Genomic DNA, 18,595 nt, shown 5'->3' with positions numbered 1-18,595 from the left:
TGTCTGCATGGGTCTCACCCCCACCACCCAAAAGATGTGCAGGGAAGGTGGATTGGTAGGTGGATTAGCCACACTAAATTGCCCTATAATTGGAAAAAAAAAATTGGATACTCTAAATTTAAAAAAAAACACTTTTGGGTTCCTCAGGTTGGGAAGGCGCTGTACAAATGTCAGTCTTCCTTTCTTTATAGGCATCTTCGTCAATTAACATTGCTGTCATAGTTAGTGTAGGTGAAAGCATAAAGATACATTGCCAGATTATGTAAGTGGGCAAAACTGGCAGATGGAATTTAATATTTCACGTGTGTGAAGTTATCGATTTACAAATAAAAAAATAGAGCTGAAGATTGTTTTAAATGGTGAGAAGCTAGGAACAGTGGAGATCCAAAGAAATGTAGGGGGTACATGCACACAGTCCACTAAAATATGGTGTACAAGTGAAAAGATGGACCAGAGTGGGTCTGCCAGGAGGAGGAGTGGCAGCACATATTCAATGAAAACAATGTCAGTGACCCAACAGGACAGTGGGTAGGTGATTACTTGGCGAGTGTTGTCATTTCTCTCTCTAAATTTGGGCAGTGGGTTAAGAAATTTAGGGACATCCGGTGGCAGCCGTGGCGTGAATGGACGCACACAATGTGGCTTGTGCCTGGAGGCGTTGGTTTTGGAGCTTTCCACCCGATTTTCGGGGAACTTCCGGTGGCAGCCATGGTGTGATCAGTCGCACAAAAGATGGCTCGTGCCTGGAGGCGCTGGTTTTGGAGCTTTCTACCCGATTTTCAGGGGACTTTGGTGGAAAGTTGTGAGGAGAGCGGAAGGTGTTTTGTTTTCTCCTGGACTGGGATGTCTATGGGATATCAGACCCGGTTAAAGACAGTGAGAACCGTGCACAAAATGTGCAAGAGGACCGGCGAACCATATCCACATGTTTGGACATGTCCAAAGCTTAGGGGATTGTGGCAGGGGTTTGCGGACGTCATGTTCACGGTGTTAAAAACAAGGGTGGCGCTGAGTCCAGAGGTGGCAATTTTCAGGGTGTCAGAAGACCCGGGAATCCAGGAGGAGAAAGAGGCAGACGTTCTGGCCTTTGCTTCCCTGATAGCCTGGAGACGGATGCTATGAGCATGGAGGGACTCAAAGCCCCCAAAGTTGGAGACCTGGCTATCGGACATGGCTAGCTTTCTCTGTTTGGAGAAAATCAAGTTCACCTTGAGAGGGTCACTGTTAGGGTTCACCCGGAGGTGGCAACAGTTCGTCGACTTCTTTGCGGGAAATTAATCGTCAGCAGATTTTTTTTGGGGGGGGGGGGGGGGGGGGGGGGGGACGGCTTAGATGAGAGTAGGGGGTCAATAAGGGTGGGACCTGTACCTGGCTTTTGCACTATGTTTATGGTTTCATGTATATTGTTTATTTTGTTGTTGCTACTATACCAAAAATAAAATGTTTATTAAAAAAAGACGGTGAGAGCCCTGGGAGTTGGAGGGGACTCATGAATAGATAGGTTCTCGATTAATAAGGGGATCAGGGGTTATGGGGAGAAGGCTGGAGGGATGAGAAAAATATCAGCCATGATTGAATGGCAGAGCAGATTCGATGGGCTGAGTGGCCTAATTCTGCTTCTACGTCTTATGGTGCAGCACAAGCTGAGAAGATGGCGGAGGAGAAAGGAGCGTTGGCGATGGTCAAGCTGCCAGTGAGTTTAATAAGGGAGAATTTCAGCAGAGGCAGCACAGTGGTTAGCACTGCTGGCTCATGGCACCAAGGACCTGGGTTCGATTCAGGTCCTGGGTCACTGTCCATGTGGAGTTTGCACATTCTCCCCGTGTCTGCGTGGATCTAACCCCCACAACCCAAAGATGTGCAGCATAGGTGGATTAGCCACACTAAATTGCCCTTAATTGGAGAAATATTTTTCTTTTAAAGGAGGAATTTCAGCAGCGTAGGAAGGAGATGCAGGGGGACTGGTTGAAGGCGATTGCGGGAACAGTTGCACCTCTTCGCGGAAGCTTGGTTTGGATGGAGAAGTGCTTTGAGACGCAAGAGGCAATGATCCAAGAGGTGGAGAAAGTAGTGTCTGACCAGAGGGACTGAATTGTATAGCTGGAAGCAGAGATGGCAATCCTGGGGAGGAGCAAGAGAATAATCCCGGCAGCAAAATTTGCACATTGTTGGCCTGCGGAGGGAGCTATAGGAAGAGTGTCACGAGTTGTCGTGAAGATGCTCGCAAAGATGGTGGAGGAGAAGGTTCTCGACAAGGCACTGGAGGTGGACCAGGCCCTCAGGTCCTTGAGGCAGAAGCCGAGAGCAGGGAGCCGCCATGGGTGGTGATTGTGCTTATGCACAAGTTTGAGGAGAAAGAATCACCCGAGGAAGGAGCAGTGCTCCGAAAGCTAGTGATTTGAAACAAACCTGTTGGACTTTAACATGGTGTTGTAAGACTTCTTACTGTGTTCACCCCAGTCCAATGCAGACATCTCCACATCTTGAGAAAGGATGTACTGGCACTGAGGGCTGCAGAGGAGATTCACTAGGTTGATTCCAAGGTTGAAAGGATTGGCTTATGAGGAGAAACTGAGTAGACTGGGACCATACTCATTGGAATTTAGAAGAAGAAGGAGGGGAGAATCTTATAGAAACATAAAATAATGAACGGAATAGTTAAGATAGAAGCAGGAAGGCTGTTTTCACTGGCGGGTGAAACTAGAACTAGGGGCATAGCCTCAAAATAAGGCGGAGCAGTTTTAGGACTGAGTTGAGGAGGAACTTCTTCACCCAAACTGTTGTAAATCTGTGGAATTCCCTGCCCCATGAAGCAGTTGAGGCTACCATGTTGAATGTTTTTAAGGCAAAGATAGATAGATTTCTGAACAGTAAAGAAATTAAGGGTTATGGTGAGCAGGCGGGTAAGTGGAGCTGAGTCGACAAAAAGATCAGCCATGATCTTACTGAATAGCGGGGCAGGTTCGAGGGGTCAGATAACCTACTCCTAGTTCTTATGTCGGAGAAGTTGTAGATCACGGATGTGTGGAGAGATGGAAGAATTGGGGATATATAAAGGTGGTTGTGAAAGAAGGGAGTGGCTATAGTGAAAGGGGTTAATTGGAAGCAGGAGTTGGGATGGGGAGTTTGGAGTGAAGGGTTTGCAGGGTGGAGGTTATTTCTGTCTACGTTTGAGGACTTGTTTGTTAAGATTGGAGGTGATTGGGGGGGGGGCAGCTGTATGTACTATGTGATGGTGCTATGTGGATGTTTAAAATTTGCTAGGTTTTAGGTGGGCGCAAGTTTTTAAAAAATAAATGCAGCATGGTGGCACAGTGGTTAGCACTATTGTCTCACGGCACCGAGGCCCCAGGTTCGATCATGGCTCTGGGTCACTGTCCGTGTGGAGTTTGCACATTCTCCCAGTGTTTGCATGGGCTTCGATCCCACAACCCAAAGATGTGCAGGGTACACTAAAATTGCTCCTTAATTGGAAAAAATGAATTGGGTACTCAATTTATTTATAAAAAAATATTTTTTAGATGTCTAAGTTTTTCCAGCACTTAGTTTTTATTTCTGAACTCCAGCATCTATAGTATTTTGCTTTTATATTGCATATAGCATACCTTCAAGATTGTTTGGATGGGTTTAGGAGTGGGTAGGATAAAAGGATTACTGGCCAGGAGATTGCCATTGTATTTGTTATTGTTCGTTGTTGGATGTAAATTTGATGAAAATGTGAAACGGAGGAGAATAAAAAAAGATTGCTTGGATGCAGACCAAGTGGAGATTAGTAAATTAGTGCTTTATTAAATGGCCGTGGACAATTATAGCAGGAGGACTCTATGGCGATTGTGTGGTCTTTATGCTTTCTTGCCAATAGAATTCACTTACCCTGAGAAATGTGCAAATAGGGCTGGTTATGATGATTTTTGCCCTCATCAACCTATGGTGAATGGTTAAACAGCTGGCAAAAAGAACTTCCTCTCGTGGAATATTATCTAAAGATCTCTGAAGGTATTTTATTTTTACTTATTGCAGTTGAGTTGGCAAGTAACAGCCGAGGGTTGGATTGCAACACAACCTGGCACTCCTTGTATTAACAGGAAATACTCAACTGGTCCTTCAGCACAGAGAGGAGAAAGGGGACACTGGGACAAGGCACGTATCCCACTTCAAAAGCTCCTCCCATTCTCACCTCCAATCTTAAGTGTCTTTCTGCTTTCCTAAGCCGTTCTAGCCAAACTTAAACGGCAACATCTTCTTGCATTCTCTCCTCTGAATATTTACTCCGCCAACAGTAGATTATTTTCCTGCTGCTTCCTATTTACATTCCACTTTGCCCTGCCCATTCCACAATTGGCAATTTGAGTATTTCTATTTGGTATACTGGATAGATAATATTCCCTCCTCTATCTTTAATTGGGTCAAAGAAATACTTGCATTTATATAGCATCTTTCACAACCAGTGCACATCCCGAAAGCACTTTACAGCCAATTAATTATTTTTATTAATTTAGAGTACCCACTTATTTTTCTTTTCCAATTAGGGGACAACTTAGCCTGGCCAATCCACCTAACCACACATCTTTGGGTTGTGGGGGTGAAACCGACACAGGCATGCGGAGAATGTGAAAACTCCACACAGACAGTAACCCAGGGCCAGGATTTGAACCCATGGCCTCAGCACTGTTGTCCCAGTGCTAACCACTGCACTAGGTGTCGCCCCCAATTAATTATTTTTGAAGTGCAATCACTGTTGTAATGTAGGAGCCACTGCAGCCAATTTGCACACAGAAAATTCCAGTTAACCATAACTGTGATGTTGACTGAGGGATAAATATTGGATAGGATAATGGGAATAACTCCTTCAAATTACTGCCATGGTATCTTTTACATTCAGCTAAAAGGACAGATTGGGACCTCTTTGAGCCAAAAGGCGGCACTCATCTGACAGCCACCAGTATTGCCAGAAGCTGCTGCATCTGACAACCAAGTCTATATAACATGCTCATTTTATTATACAAGCTGTGAGACACAACCTCCAATGTCTGAGTCAGGAGTGAGCAGAGGGTTTAGGACTCTTCTTTACAGTACAGTCCAGAAGAATCTTTCCTGTTCCACATTCTACAATTCCTGAAAAGTTATGTTCCTCTCACCAGGTGAGCATGCCTAGGATTATTTGATTTAGCACGACTGATGAGAGGCTAAATGAACAGAGTTGCTAGATGCTTTGATGAAGCTAACTCTAGCTTTATGTACTGGTCAGCCAATGAACCAGGCATTCACTGCATTATTCTGCCAACTAATCAGAAAACAAATAAATAGCGTTCTAGGATAATCCACTCTAAAGAGACCATTTTAACAAGTCGCATGATTTCCCCATTATGTGTAACCATTGTCTTTAAAATACATTTGTGCAATAGCATACAGCACTAACAGTGATTAATGCATACTGTAGTGCAACATTTCTGTTACTGGACGTTGAAGGAGAAGGTTCAATTTCCATTACAGAATATATTTTTAAAAAAGGAATTCAATAAATATTTATAGACTAGCACCATAAAAATGACCAAAGCTCCCATACTATCAAAAAACCAACTGGTTCATTATTGTCCTTCAGTGAAGGAAATCTATCACTTCTACCTACACTTGAAAGACCTTGCATGGTGGAGCACTTTTCACCAGCCCCAATATATTTTACATCCAAAGTATTTTTGGAAGTGCAGTCACTGTTGCAATGCAAGAATCGTAGCATCCAATTTGTGCATGCTTCCACCAACAATGTGATAATGACGACAAAATCAGTAGTGTTAAGTGAAGGGTGAATAATTGGTCAGGGTATCAGGAATAACTACCTTGGTCGGCTTCAACATATTGCCATGAGATCTTTTATATTCACTAAAGTACAAACAGTGCCTTGGTTTAACATCTCATCCGAAAGTGCAGCACTTGCTCAATACTGAACTGGGGGATCAGCCTAGATTTGTGCTGTCTCAACAGTTGGGACTTGAATCCATAATTATTGACAAAAAGAAAAGAATGCTGCCAACTGAGCCAGAGGGCCCTGGATTTCAAACCCATAAGATGTTTCCCCCTTAATGCTCTGTGTAAAGCAATCATTACAAATTATATTGTTTGAAGCACTGTATTTCAAAAGGGGCCCATCACATTTCAGGGCAACTAAGGATTGGCAGAAAATGCGGCTTTGCCGACTTCCGGTGACAGGGATGTGCTTAGTCGCACATCAGGCGGCTCTCCCCGTACGCACCTGAAAATAGGCTCTTTTACCCTGCTAAAAGTATCCCCTCACCCTGGCAATAGCACAAGAGAAGATGCCGAGCAATAGTAACTCCAGAGGCTGTATGTGGACAAAAAAATGGAAGAAACCAGGAGGAACAAACTGTAGAGACGGCAGACGCACGAGGCGAAACAGCGCCGACCACACCGGAACAAAAAGGATCGACAAACCACACATGGGCTCCCCCTCACCAGAGGGCGGATGGAGGAAGTTCCTCGCCAGGGAACTAAGAGAGCACAGAGAAGTGAGAAAGACTGACATTCGAGCTACGGTTAAGGTGGCGGTCCTAGAGGCCCTGGCAACCATGCAGGTGGCCCTGGACAAGGCAGAGAGGTGACTGGAGGCCCTGGGGAAGATGATCAAAGAATTATAAAAAGCCTCCACAGACTGGAGCGACCGGATTACCCGCCCTGGAGACGGAAATAACAAGGTTGTATCCAATGCAGTTAAGTCTGAAGGGGAAGATAGAGGACCAGGAGGACCAGACACAGCGCCAAAACTTAAGGATAGTGGGCCTGCTGGAAGGGATCGAAGGCAGGGACTATGTGGCCCAGATGCTGGGAAGCCTGGTGGGAAGAGGCAGCTTCCCCAACCCACCAGCAATAGACAGAATCCACCAGCCACTCTGGCAAAAATGCAAGGCTGGAGAGCAGCAAAGATCGATAATCACCAAGATGTACCGGTACCAAGACCGGGAAAGAATCCTGCACTGGGTCAGGCAAACAAGGACCTGTAATTGGGAATGGCACTAGATCAGCATTTACCAGGACATTGGGGCAGACTAAGCCAAGCGCCGGGCAGAGATCAATCAGACAAAGACAGCCCTGTACAAAAGCAAAGTAAAATTTGGAATGTTGTTCCAACTGACTGGGGGAAATGAATCAAGACACAAGGAAGTTAAAAACGGTCTACGTAGGGAAGCAAAGACATACGCACGGCATCCTAGGGAGGGGAAACTGCAGAGACTGAATGGGCGGCTACTGGGAAAGACATGCTCCCCACTAGACGAGACAAGGGAAAAACAGGAGGAAGACAGAGGGTTCAAAATTGGGTGGGGACTCTAGAAGTGAAGCTCTGCACAGAGTGAACTCCACTTCTACTTGTGCAAGGCTAAGCCTAATGCAGCCGAAACTGGTACTACAATCCCACTTAACCAGCACCCAAAAGTGGCAGTCTTCGGGGTATCAGAACTCTTTATGGGGAGGAGGGCCAACGCCCTACGCTCTCTAATAATTGCCCGGAGAATCCGGCTCGGCTGGCAATTGGCAGCACCAGCCAAAGCTGCCAACCTGGGGAAATTTCTCCAAATGGGGGCAGCACGATGGTGCAGTGGTTAGCACTGCTGCCGCACGGCACTGAGGACCCGGTTCGATCCCAGCCCTGGGTCACTGTCAGTGTGGAGTTTGCACATTCTCTGTGTTTGCGTGGGTCTCACCCCACAACTCCAAAAAAGAATGTACCGGGTGGCTACATTAAATTGTCCCTTAATTGGGAAAAAAATTATGTTAAAAAAAAAGATTCAGTATATTGCAAGTAAAATGACACATTCAATGCAGGATATTGTGCCACAGCATGATGCAAGTAATTCCTTCATAGGAAATTCAGAATTCTAGCCATGTCATTAGGAAAGGCAAAACGTGGACTAAATTACAAAACAGATGGACTGATTCTGATCCACAGTCACCAATAAAAGAATGTAGATCTCATTAACAACAGTTGAAAAGCTGAGCAGCAGTCTAACCTGAAATTCTGGATTCTGGTGGGATGAAAGCAACGATGTAATTTAAGCAACTGTAAAAGGAGACTTTCATGAAAGGCCCGAGGGAAGAGGGGATATTATGTACTGCAGACACTACCTAGCATGAATACTCCACTATATTTCAATGCAATATGAACTACCTCAGCTTTTAATCTCCACAGCACCTTACTAAACAAGGCATTTTATTAATAGGACTGAAATATCTAAATTTTCAAGAAATTAAGCCTTATATCTGAATACATCAATCTCTGACAAGCTCAATCTTTTGCCCAACCTCAAAACTATTCATCACCCTCAGCCCTTCCTATTATCCACGATCAATTAAACCCAAATTTGGCATTGCCAAATCAGTAGTGATTCATCTTGTATTCTCTCCCATCTTTTCCAGGCTTCCTGTACAACAGGCCTCCATCCATAACTTTATAATTTAGAGAAATACGAGGTTTTCATATAGTGTCACAAGTGTTTTTTTAAAATATTTTTATTCATAGGTTTTACATTATAACAAGGTAAAACAAAACAATAACATACACCATTGTGGGCTGCACGGTGGCAGTGGTTAGCACTGCTGCCTATGGTGCTCAGGACCCAGGTTCCATTCCAGCCCCGGATCACTGTCTGTGTGGAGTTTGCACATTCTCCCAGTGTCTGCGTGGGTTTCACTCCCACAACCCAAAGATGTGCAGGTTAGGTGGATTAGTCACGCTAAATTGCCCCTTAATTGGAAAGAAAGAAAAAGCATAGACCATTGCAAAATATACCCATGCACAGCTGCCCACCCCCAACCTCCCATAAATAAACAAAACTTAACAAAAACCAAACTCCACCTGACAACCCCCTCCCCCTGCAACGGAAGGTGACTAATTCCCTGAAAAAGGAGAAGGCTGCCAGCCAGAGTAAAACCCTCCCACCGGCCCCCTAATTTCTCCAGGTACATGTGGTAGTCGGTATTAGGGGTATTACTGTACCTAGGTTGGAGGTACCTGATGCTGTAAGATCATTGGTGAAGCCTGCCTGATGGTTCCCCCAGAAAGGCAGAGTATAGAGATAGATAGAGAAATACAGCACAGAACAGGCCCTTCGGCCCACGATGTTGTGCCAAACTTTTGTCCTAGGTTAATCATAGAATTTTGGACACTAAGGGCAATTTTTCATGGCCAATCCACCCAACCTGCACATCTTTGGACTGTGGGAGGAAACCGGAGTACCCGGAGGAAACACACGCACACATGGGGAGGATGTGCAGACTCCACACAGACAGTGACCCAAGTCGAAATCGAACTTGGGACCCTGGAGCTGTGAAGCAATTGTGCTATCCACAATGCTACCGTGCAGAATTGCTTCACAGCTCCAGGTATAAGAGTCCATGTTTCCCTAGCTGCTGCATTCTGTACCTGCACTGCTGGGGGAAACATCTAGTTCAATAAAGCCTTCAATTGTCCCACAATCTCGCTTCGGGAGTTAGTGATCGTGCATCAATACAAAAGTTCCATCAGAACACTCAGCCAGGCCAAGGGACTGGACGGTGGGGCCCTCCACCCGAGTAGAACTCGCCCCCGGACTATTAGGGAGGTGAAGGCCAGGATGTCTGCCTTCGCCCCCATGTGGCAGATGGTGGCACTGCTGCCTCACAGCTCCCAGGAACCAGGTTCAATTCCGGCCTCTCTTGACTGAGGAGTTTGCACTTTCTTCCCATGTCTGCGCGAGTTTCCTCCCACAGTCCAAAGATGTGCAGGTAAGGCGTTTGCCCATGAAAAACTGTCCTTGGTGTCCAAAAAAAAAGGTTTGTGGGTTACGGGGATAGAGTAGAGGTGTGGGGTTAAATAGGGTGCACTTTCCAAGAGTCGGTGCAGATTCGATGGGCCAAAAGGCCTCCTTCTGCACTGTAAATTCTGTAATTCTATGTGCAGCACCGCCCAATACCCCCAAAAATAGCCACCAACAGTCACGGCTCCAGTTGAATACCCAGAATCCCTGACATGGTGCTGAAAAAGGAAACTCAGAAACTTGAAGGTTTAGGGCAAGATCAAAACATGTGTGTATGGTTCGCCAGTCCCCTAGCACAACAATCACACCTATCCTCCACCCAGAGAAGAAACCACTCAACTGCGCACCACCATGAACGAATCAAGCAGAGCTGAGCACAACAGGAACTGGAGTTGACCCTGTGAAGCGCCTCACTCCATACATCTCCCATCAAAAACTGGACCCAGTTCACACTCCCACTTTCTCTTTTACTTCCTCCAACTAGGATTCTACAAAAGCAAGATTTGGGGAAAAAGGACTGGGAGACACGGAAACCAAAACCTTGGGAGCACATTCATTTTCACAGTCTGCACCCTGCCAGCCAAGGACAGAGGGAGGGCATCCTACCTTTTCATTCACCAGACTAGCAAAGTTAAGTTTGTCAAACAAGGCCTAATAATGGGCCACCCGGATTTCCAGATGATCGAAGCTAGTTCTGGCCAGGTGGGCAATTTCCCCATGTCACCGGAAAGTATTCACTTTTCCCCATTTGAGCTTATACCCCAATGAAATGAAATGAATGAAAATCGCTTATTGTCACGAGTAGGCTTCAATGAAGTTACTGTGAAAAGCCCCTAGTCGCCACATTCCAGCGCCTGTCCGGGGAGGCTGGTACGGGAATCGAACAGTGCTGCTGGCCTGCTTTAAAAGCCAGCAATTTAGCCCAGTGAGCTAAACCAGCCCCCAGAAGAAGCCAGAACTCCTATGTAGCTTCATTATCTCCTCTACATTGGAGCAGGTCTGTCATGTACAGGTCATCCACATGAAAACACCCCATGTCCCCCTCCCCCACCACCCAGTGGACGACCTCAATGCAATGGCCAGAGGCTCAATTGTCACAGCAAACAACAGACCATGAACAGCGCTGCCTTCTACCCCTATTCAATTGGAAGTAACCAGTGTATTCGCACACACACTTGCGGTGAGGTCTGTACAGGAGCCAAATTCATATTGTAAGTTTGGCCCAAAGCCAAACCTTCACAAGATTTTCAAACAGGAACCCCCCCACTCAAACCTATTCAATGCTTTTTCAGCATCCACTGAAATAATCACGTTTGGCTTGGGCACTAGGGAAGGGGACAGAACGCTTAACAATCTGCGTATGTTGGCAGATAACCGACAGCCCTTAATAAAACCAGTCCCTGAAGGCAGGACTTCAAACGCATTGCCAACACCTTCACCAACAAATTAGCATCAGTGTTCAACAACAAAATGGGCCTTTACGACCCACATGTAGGATCCCTATCCTTCTTCAGGATCAGTGAAATCTATGCCTGCGCCAACGTAAACGGCAACACCCTTCGGGACAAGGAATCATTGACCATATCCAGCAACAGTGAGATCAAATGACCTGCAAACATTTTATAAAATTCAATAGGGAACCCACCCGGACCCGGAGCTTTATCCGACCGCATTAACCCGATACTTTTCATAACCCCCTCCGGAGCCATTGTTGCCTCCATCTCCTTCGCTCCACCACCAGGAAGGACAACCCAGTCAAAAACTGCATCATTTGACAGTCCCTCCTCTGGAGACTCAGACTTCTATATCTCTTGACAAAAGGCTTCAAATGCTCCATTAACCTTCCCTAGGGTGGAAACCAACCCGCCACTTGGATCCCTTATCTGCACTATCACCTGGGAAGCAGCCAGTCACCTTAGCTGGTGCGCCAAAAGACGGCGGACCTTCTCCCCATATTTGTAGAATATCCCTTTGGAGCACCACAGCTGGTTCACTGCCTCGCCTGTAGAGAGCAGCTCAAGATCCATCTGCAATTTATTCCTACTCACCAGCAACTCTGGTGTTGGGGCAATAGAGTTCTGGTGGTCCACCTTGAGAATGGAATCCACCAGCCTCATCTCTCCACCCTTTCAATTTATCCTTATGTGCCCTGTAAGATATTATCCCCCCTAACAACTGCCTTCAGAACTTCAGACGGCGAAACCATTTCATTCCTATTGAATTCAAATGTACTCCCCAATGGCAGAGGATGATATACGCACACAGAATCCCTTGTCCGCCAACAAAGCCGCGCTTAATCTCCAGAGGGTCGCTGTGCGGGGCCCAGCTCCAACATCCGATCCAAAGTGCAGAGCATGATCCGAGATGATGATTGCCGAATAACCCAGAAAGAGACCTAGCCACCATAAAGAGGTCAATCTGGAAGTAGACCCAATGGATGTGCGAGAAGAAAAAAAAACTCCTTAGCCATCGGATACATAAATCTCCACAGGCCTGCCTCCCCCAATCTGTCCAATAAAGACCACTATTGCCTTCGCCACCCCTGATGGACTCGAGACTTAGAATTTGACCTATCCAAACTAAGATCCGAAAAACAATTCAAGTTCCTCCTCCAAAATTAGTTTTTTGTTTAAAGAAAATATTTTATTGAGGCATTTATAATTTTAACAATTTTACACATCAAATTTTCAACAAAACAAAAAGCAGAATATAACAAACCCTCCCCCCCCCCCCCCCCCCCCCCCCCACACGAGCACAAAACCCCAACCAACATTGCTTACACAAACAGTGCCACCTTTCCCAACCACCCCTCCGTTGGTTCTCCTGTCCTTACTCGTCTCTCTCATGCCTCCCCCACTAGAGCTTAATTCTTCTCAAAGAAGTCGATGAACGGCTGCCACTTCCGAGCAACCCCTGCAACGAACCCCTCGAGCCTAATTTCACTTTCTCGAGTCTGAGAAACCACGCCATGTCCCTAACCCACACCCCCGACTTCAGGAGCTCCGAGTCCCTCCATCCCAGTAAGATCCGTCTCCGGGCCACCAGGGAGGCAAAGGCCATGACGTTGGCCTCTCTCACCCCCTGGGCTCACGGGTTTTCCAACACACCAAAGATAGCCATCTCTGGACTCAGCACCACCCTCATTTGTAAGACGTCTGATATGACATCAGAAAATCCCTGCCAGAAATCCCTCAGCCTCGGACACGCCCAAAACATATGGACAAGGTTAGCAGGACCCCTCGCACAGCGCCCACACCTATCCTCCACAGCCTCAAAGAACCTGCTCATTCATGCCACAGTCCTGTGTGCCCTATGAACCACCTTAAACTGTACCAGGCTAAGCCTGGCAGACGGCGAGGACGCATTAACTCTCCTCAGGGCGAGGGCAGCACGGTGGCGCAGTGGTAGCACTGCAGTCTCACGGCGCCGAGGTCCCAGGTTCGATCCCGGCTCTGGGTCACCGTCCGTGTGGATTTTGCACATTCTCCACGTGTTTGCGTGGGTTTCGTCCCCACAACCCAAAGATGTGCAAGGTAGGTGAATTGAACATGTTAAATTTGCAACTTAATTAGTCAAATGAATTGGGTACTCTAAATTTAATAAAAACTCTCCTCAAGGCCTCCTCCCAAAACCCAGCCTCCCACTCCCCACCCAGCTCTTCTTTCCACTTTCTCTTCACCTCCCCCCCTGGTGGGGGCTGGGGGGACAGAGGTGAGGTGTTGTCGCTGTGGGGACGGTCGGGCAGGGGGTGCTGGCCGGAGGCGGGCAATCGACGGGCTGTGGCTAGTCGACGGGGGAGGGGGCGGGACGCCCTCTGATCCGGTTGGTCGCCTGGAATGCGAGAGGGTTGAATGGGCCGGTGAAGCGGTCGAGGGCACTGGCTCATCTGAAGGGGCTAAAGGCAGATGTGGCAATGCTTCAGGAGACCCACCTGAAGGTGGGGAAAAATGTGTTGTTTGAGGCATCGGAGATGGTGGCGGATAAGGGGGGTAGGTATGTTATGGTTAGGGGCAGGCTACAAGGAGAGAAGGTGGTACTGGCTAGTGTGTATGCCCCAAATTGAGACAATCTTCACTGGATCGGTCCAGCTCTAGGACGGGTAGGAGGCCGGCGGCAGCCAAGGTACTGAGAGGGTTTATGGACCAGATGGGTGGGGTGGATCCATGGAGGTTTGTGAGGCCAAGGGCACGCGAGTACTCTTTCTTCTCCCACGTACATAGGGTCTACTCTCGGATAGATTTCTTCGTGGTGAGTAGGGGACTGATTCAGAGAGTGGAGGAGGCAGAGTATTCGGCCATTGCAATCTCCGACCACGCTCCGCATTGGATGGAGTTGGAGATGGGGGAGGTGCGGGACCAGCACCCGTTGTGGCGGTTGGATGTGGGGTTGTTGGCGGAGGAGGAGGTGTGTAGGAGGGTCCGGGCAAGTATTATGGGGTACCTCGAGGTGAATGATACGGGGGAGATTCAGGTGGGGATGGTCTGGGAAGCCCTGAAGGCAGTGATTCGTGGGGAGCTGATATCCATCCGGGCACACAGGGAGAGGAGCGAGAGGGATAGACTGGTGGGAAAGATGCTGGAGGTGGACAGGAGGTATGCAGAGGCACCAGAGGAGGGACTGTTGGGGGAGAGGCACAGCCTGTAGGCTAAATTTGATTTGCTGACCACTAGCGGAGGCACAGTGGAGGAAGGCACATGGGGCAGTGTACGAACATGGTGAAAAGGCGAGTAGGATGCTGGCTCATCAGCTCCGCAAGCGGGATGCGGCTAAGGAAATTGCTGGAGTGAGAGACAAGAGTGGGAATGTTGTGCGGAAGGGGGTAGAGGTGAATGAGGTCTTCAAGGACTTTTACGGGGAACTGTACCGGTCGGAGCCAACGGGGGAGAGGAGGGGAATGGAGAGGTTCCTTGACGGGCTTTCTTTCCCGAAGGTGCAGGAGGAGAAGGTGGAGGGGTTGGGTACGCTGATTGAGCTGGAGGAGCTAGTTAAGGGGATCGGGCAGATGCAGTCAGGGAAGGCACCGGGGCCGGATTGGTTCCCAGTGGGATTTTATAAAAAGTTTGTGGACATAGTGGGCCCCTTGCTGGTGTGGATACTCAACGAAGCATGGGAAGGGGGGACTTTGCCCCCGATGATGTCACAGGCGCTGATCTCATTAATTTTAAAGAGGGACAAGGACCCCCAGCAGTGTGGTTCATACAGGCCCATATCTCTCCTCAACGTGGATGCTAAGGTGCTGGCAAAAATCCTGGCCACCAGGATAGAGGACTGTGTGGCAGGGGTTGTGCACGAGGACCAGACAGGTTTTGTGAAGGGAAGGTAGCTGAACACAAATGTGCGGAGATTGTTGAATGTCATCATGATGCCAGTGATTGAGGAGGTGGCAGAGATAGTGGTGGCGCTGGATGGGGAGAAGGCCTTCGATAGAGTGGAGTGGGGGTACCTATGGGAGGTGTTGGGGAGGTTTGGATTTGGTGAAGGGTTCATCAAGGCTGATATACGAGGCCCCGATGGCGTGCGCGGCCACGAATAGGAGGAGGTCGGAGTACTTCCGGCTTTACCGAGGGACCAGGCAGGGTTGCCCCCTGTCCCCCCTGTTGTTTGCACTGGCAATCGAGCCGCTGGCGATGGCGTTGAGGGATTCAGAGAGGTGGATAGGCTTGGTGCGAGGTGGAGAGGAACATAGGGTGTCGTTGTATGCCGATGACCTGTTACTGTATGTGGCGGACCCGGTGGGAGGGATGCCGGGGGTGATGGAGTTGCTAGCTGAGTTCGGGACCTTTTCAGGTTATAAATTAAATTTAGGCAAGAGTGAGGTGTTTGTGGTGCACCCTGGAGACCAGGAGGAAGGAATTGGTAGGCTCCCGCTTAGGCGGGCAGGGGAGAGCTTTAGGTACCTGGGGGTGCAGGTGGCCAAGGACTGGGGGACTCTTCACAAGCATAATTTCACTAGACTTGTAGATCAGATGGAGGAGGAGTTCAAGAGGTGGGACATGCTGCCAATATCGTTGGCAGGGAGGGTACAGTCCGTCAAAATGACGGTGCTTCCGAGGTTCTTGTTCCTCTTTCAGTGCCTGCCCATCTTTATCCCCAGGGCCTTCTTTAGGAGAGTGACTAGCAGTATTTTGAGCTTTGTGTGGGCGCATGGGACTCCGAGAGTGAAGAGGGTGTTCCTGGAGCGAGGGAGGGATAGAGGCGGGCTGGCGCTGCCCAACCTTCTGGGGTACTATTGGGCGGCCAATGTGTCAATGGTGCGTAAATGGGTGATGGAGGGGCGGCGTGGAAAAGAATGGAGATGGCGTCATGTAGAGGTACGAGCCTGGGTGCCATGGTAACGGCGCCGTTGCCGCTCTCCCCCAAGAGGTTTACCACGAGCCCGGTGGTGGCGGCGACCCTAAGAATCTGGGGACAGTGGGGGCGGCATGGGGGGGAAACAGGGGGCTCGATGGAGGCTCCACTGGGTGGCAACCATCGGTTCATCCCGGGGAATAAGGATGGGGGATTTAGGGGGTGGCAAAGGGCTGGCATCAGCAAATTAAGGGACCTGTTTATTGGCGGGAGGTTTGCATGCCTGGGGGAACTGGAAGATAAATTTGGCCTTCCCCAAGGGAACATGTTCAGATACTTGCAGGTAAAGGTGTTTGCTAGGCGACAGGTAGAGGGATTCCCTTTGCTGCCCTCGCAGGGGGCGATGGACAGAGTGCTTTCGGGGGTGTGGGTCGGAGAGGGGAAGGTGTCTGACATCTATAAGGTAATGCAGGAGGTGGAGGAGTCGTCAGTGGAGGAGCTGAAGGCTAAACGGGAGGAGGAACTCGGGGAGCAGATAGAGGACGGGACTTGGGCGGATGCCTTGGAGAGAGTCAACTCTTCCTCCTCATGTGCGAGGCTTAGTCTCATCCAATTTAAGGTGCTGCACCGGGCCCACATGTCCGGGACTAGGATGAGTAGGTTCTTTGGGGGTGAGGATAGGTGCACCAGATGTTCGGGGAGTCCAGCGAACCACGCCCATATGTTCTGGGCATGCCCAGCACTGGAAGAATTCTGGAAGGGGGTGGCGGGGACGGTGTCGAGGGTGGTTGGATCCAGGGTTAAACCAGGGTGGGGACTCGCGATTTTTGGAGTTGCGGTAGAGCCGTGAGTGCAGGAGGCGAAAGAGGCCAGTGTCCTGGCCTTTGCGTCCCTAGTAGCCCGACGAGGGATTCTGCTACAGTGGAAGGACGCAAGGCCCCCAAGTGTGGAGACCTGGATCAGTGACATGGCGGGATTTATAAAACTGGAAAGGGTCAAATTTGCCCTGAGAGGATCAATACAAGGGTTCTATAAACGATGGCAGCCTTTTCTGGACTTCCTGGCTCAAAGATAGGTATCTGGGTCAATAGCAGCAGCAACCCCGGGGGGGGGGGGGGGGGGGGTGTTCCTTATTGTAGTGTCTATTCTGTAACTTTATATTGTGTTAATTTGCGTTGTTGTTAAAATGCTGTGTTGTTCATGGAGGTGGGGCGAATGTTTATGATTGTTAATATTATTGTTATTTTTGGTATTTTACTAAGGTGCGTTATTGTAGTATAAATTCAAAATTTTTCAATAAAAATTATTTTTAAAAAAAGAAATATACGAATGAATCACTGCTTCTAGCTATACGGTCAGATATCTGCACAATTTTGTTTAGCAAGCCCAACACGGACACAAAGACAGGGAAACAACCAGTCGTTCACTGTCAGCTTGCCACTAAGAGCTGGTATGCACAAGTCGAGTAAAAAAGTAAATGCTGAAAATCTGTACGCCGTCGTCAATTAGTATCTGCAGAGACAAAGATTTAACATTTCAGATCTTCAGCTACCCCCCAACCCACGTCCTTTATATTTTATCTTGGGCAGTCAGTTTAGTGAACGGAACGGATGAAGTGCTTATTTCGTGGTTTTTTCCCCAAGACAAGAACAAATCAGTAAGAACTTACAACACCAGGAAAGACGAGAAGTGACACCAGGAAAGACAAGTGACGAGCAAGTTTCAGATACTGTTGATGTCCAGCAGGAGGAGGCTGAAACGCAGAGGGTTAACTCTGGAACAAGCTTGTAACTCTCCACACGGATAGTAGGAATCGGATACAACCTCTGCCTTTTAACACATGATATTATTAGGTACAGCCAGCCATTGCCCTTCATGTTTTCAACGTAGTGCTTCTTTACAATAAAGTCCCAAAACCTTCAATACATTTAAGGATAAATTGCCTCCAAATATAGGAAGAATCAGTCAGGTCACATTGCCCTGCACCACATCCTTGCAGTCGCCAAGGCTCTGCCCAGGTTACTAAGCTGCACCATCAGGATCCCCGGCAGGAGAAGTCAATTGCTAACCTCCGGACTGCTCGGAAGGCTGCTGACAACCCCCACCCCTGGCCGGGTGACCCTGGGACCCAAGCCCCAGCCTGGGCCGATATTTTAGGCTACTGAGCGGACAGGGCAGGGTGTCCGGTCCTGGGACTCCTACTCACCGGTCTTACTCCCAGCAACAACAGCACGGCTGTTAAGAGGAGGGGTCTGAGCCGCCGGGGCCCAGCCATGGCATGGCCCGCACACTGGCTCACTGGAAGGGTTCCTGGTGAGGAAAAGCCGCCGCCGCCGCCGCTCGCTGGGTTCGCTGCATCGCTTCGGCCGCCAGTGGAGAACCCGCGGCGCGAGCTCCCCTCAACACTTCCGCCGCCGCTCGGGCACGCGCCGCGATTGGATTGGACACACACCAGGCGGCAAGTGAATGACGTCTAAACCCACCAATCAGTAGAAGGGAAA

The 18,595-nt window shown here is 48.7% G+C and overlaps 1 protein-coding gene across 3 annotated transcripts in view; it reads right to left on the bottom strand.

Moving 5' to 3' along the window:
• Window positions 1-18,507, bottom strand: part of ern2 (endoplasmic reticulum to nucleus signaling 2) — a 136,736-nt gene extending 118,229 nt beyond the window's left edge. For 2 of the 3 annotated variants that reach the window (XM_038821157.1, XM_038821156.1), the window contains exon 1: window positions 18,301-18,507. The gene's annotated coding sequence lies outside the window, so the exon portion shown is untranslated. The remainder of the gene's footprint in view (window positions 1-18,300) is intronic. The other variant, XM_038821154.1, reaches the window with a different exon arrangement.
• Between the last annotated feature and the right edge of the window lie 88 nt (window positions 18,508-18,595).

Source organism: Scyliorhinus canicula, chromosome 15 (assembly GCF_902713615.1).
Source record: "Scyliorhinus canicula chromosome 15, sScyCan1.1, whole genome shotgun sequence".
Classification (NCBI taxonomy): domain Eukaryota; kingdom Metazoa; phylum Chordata; class Chondrichthyes; order Carcharhiniformes; family Scyliorhinidae; genus Scyliorhinus; species Scyliorhinus canicula.
This window is presented reverse-complemented; position numbering and strand designations above follow the sequence as displayed.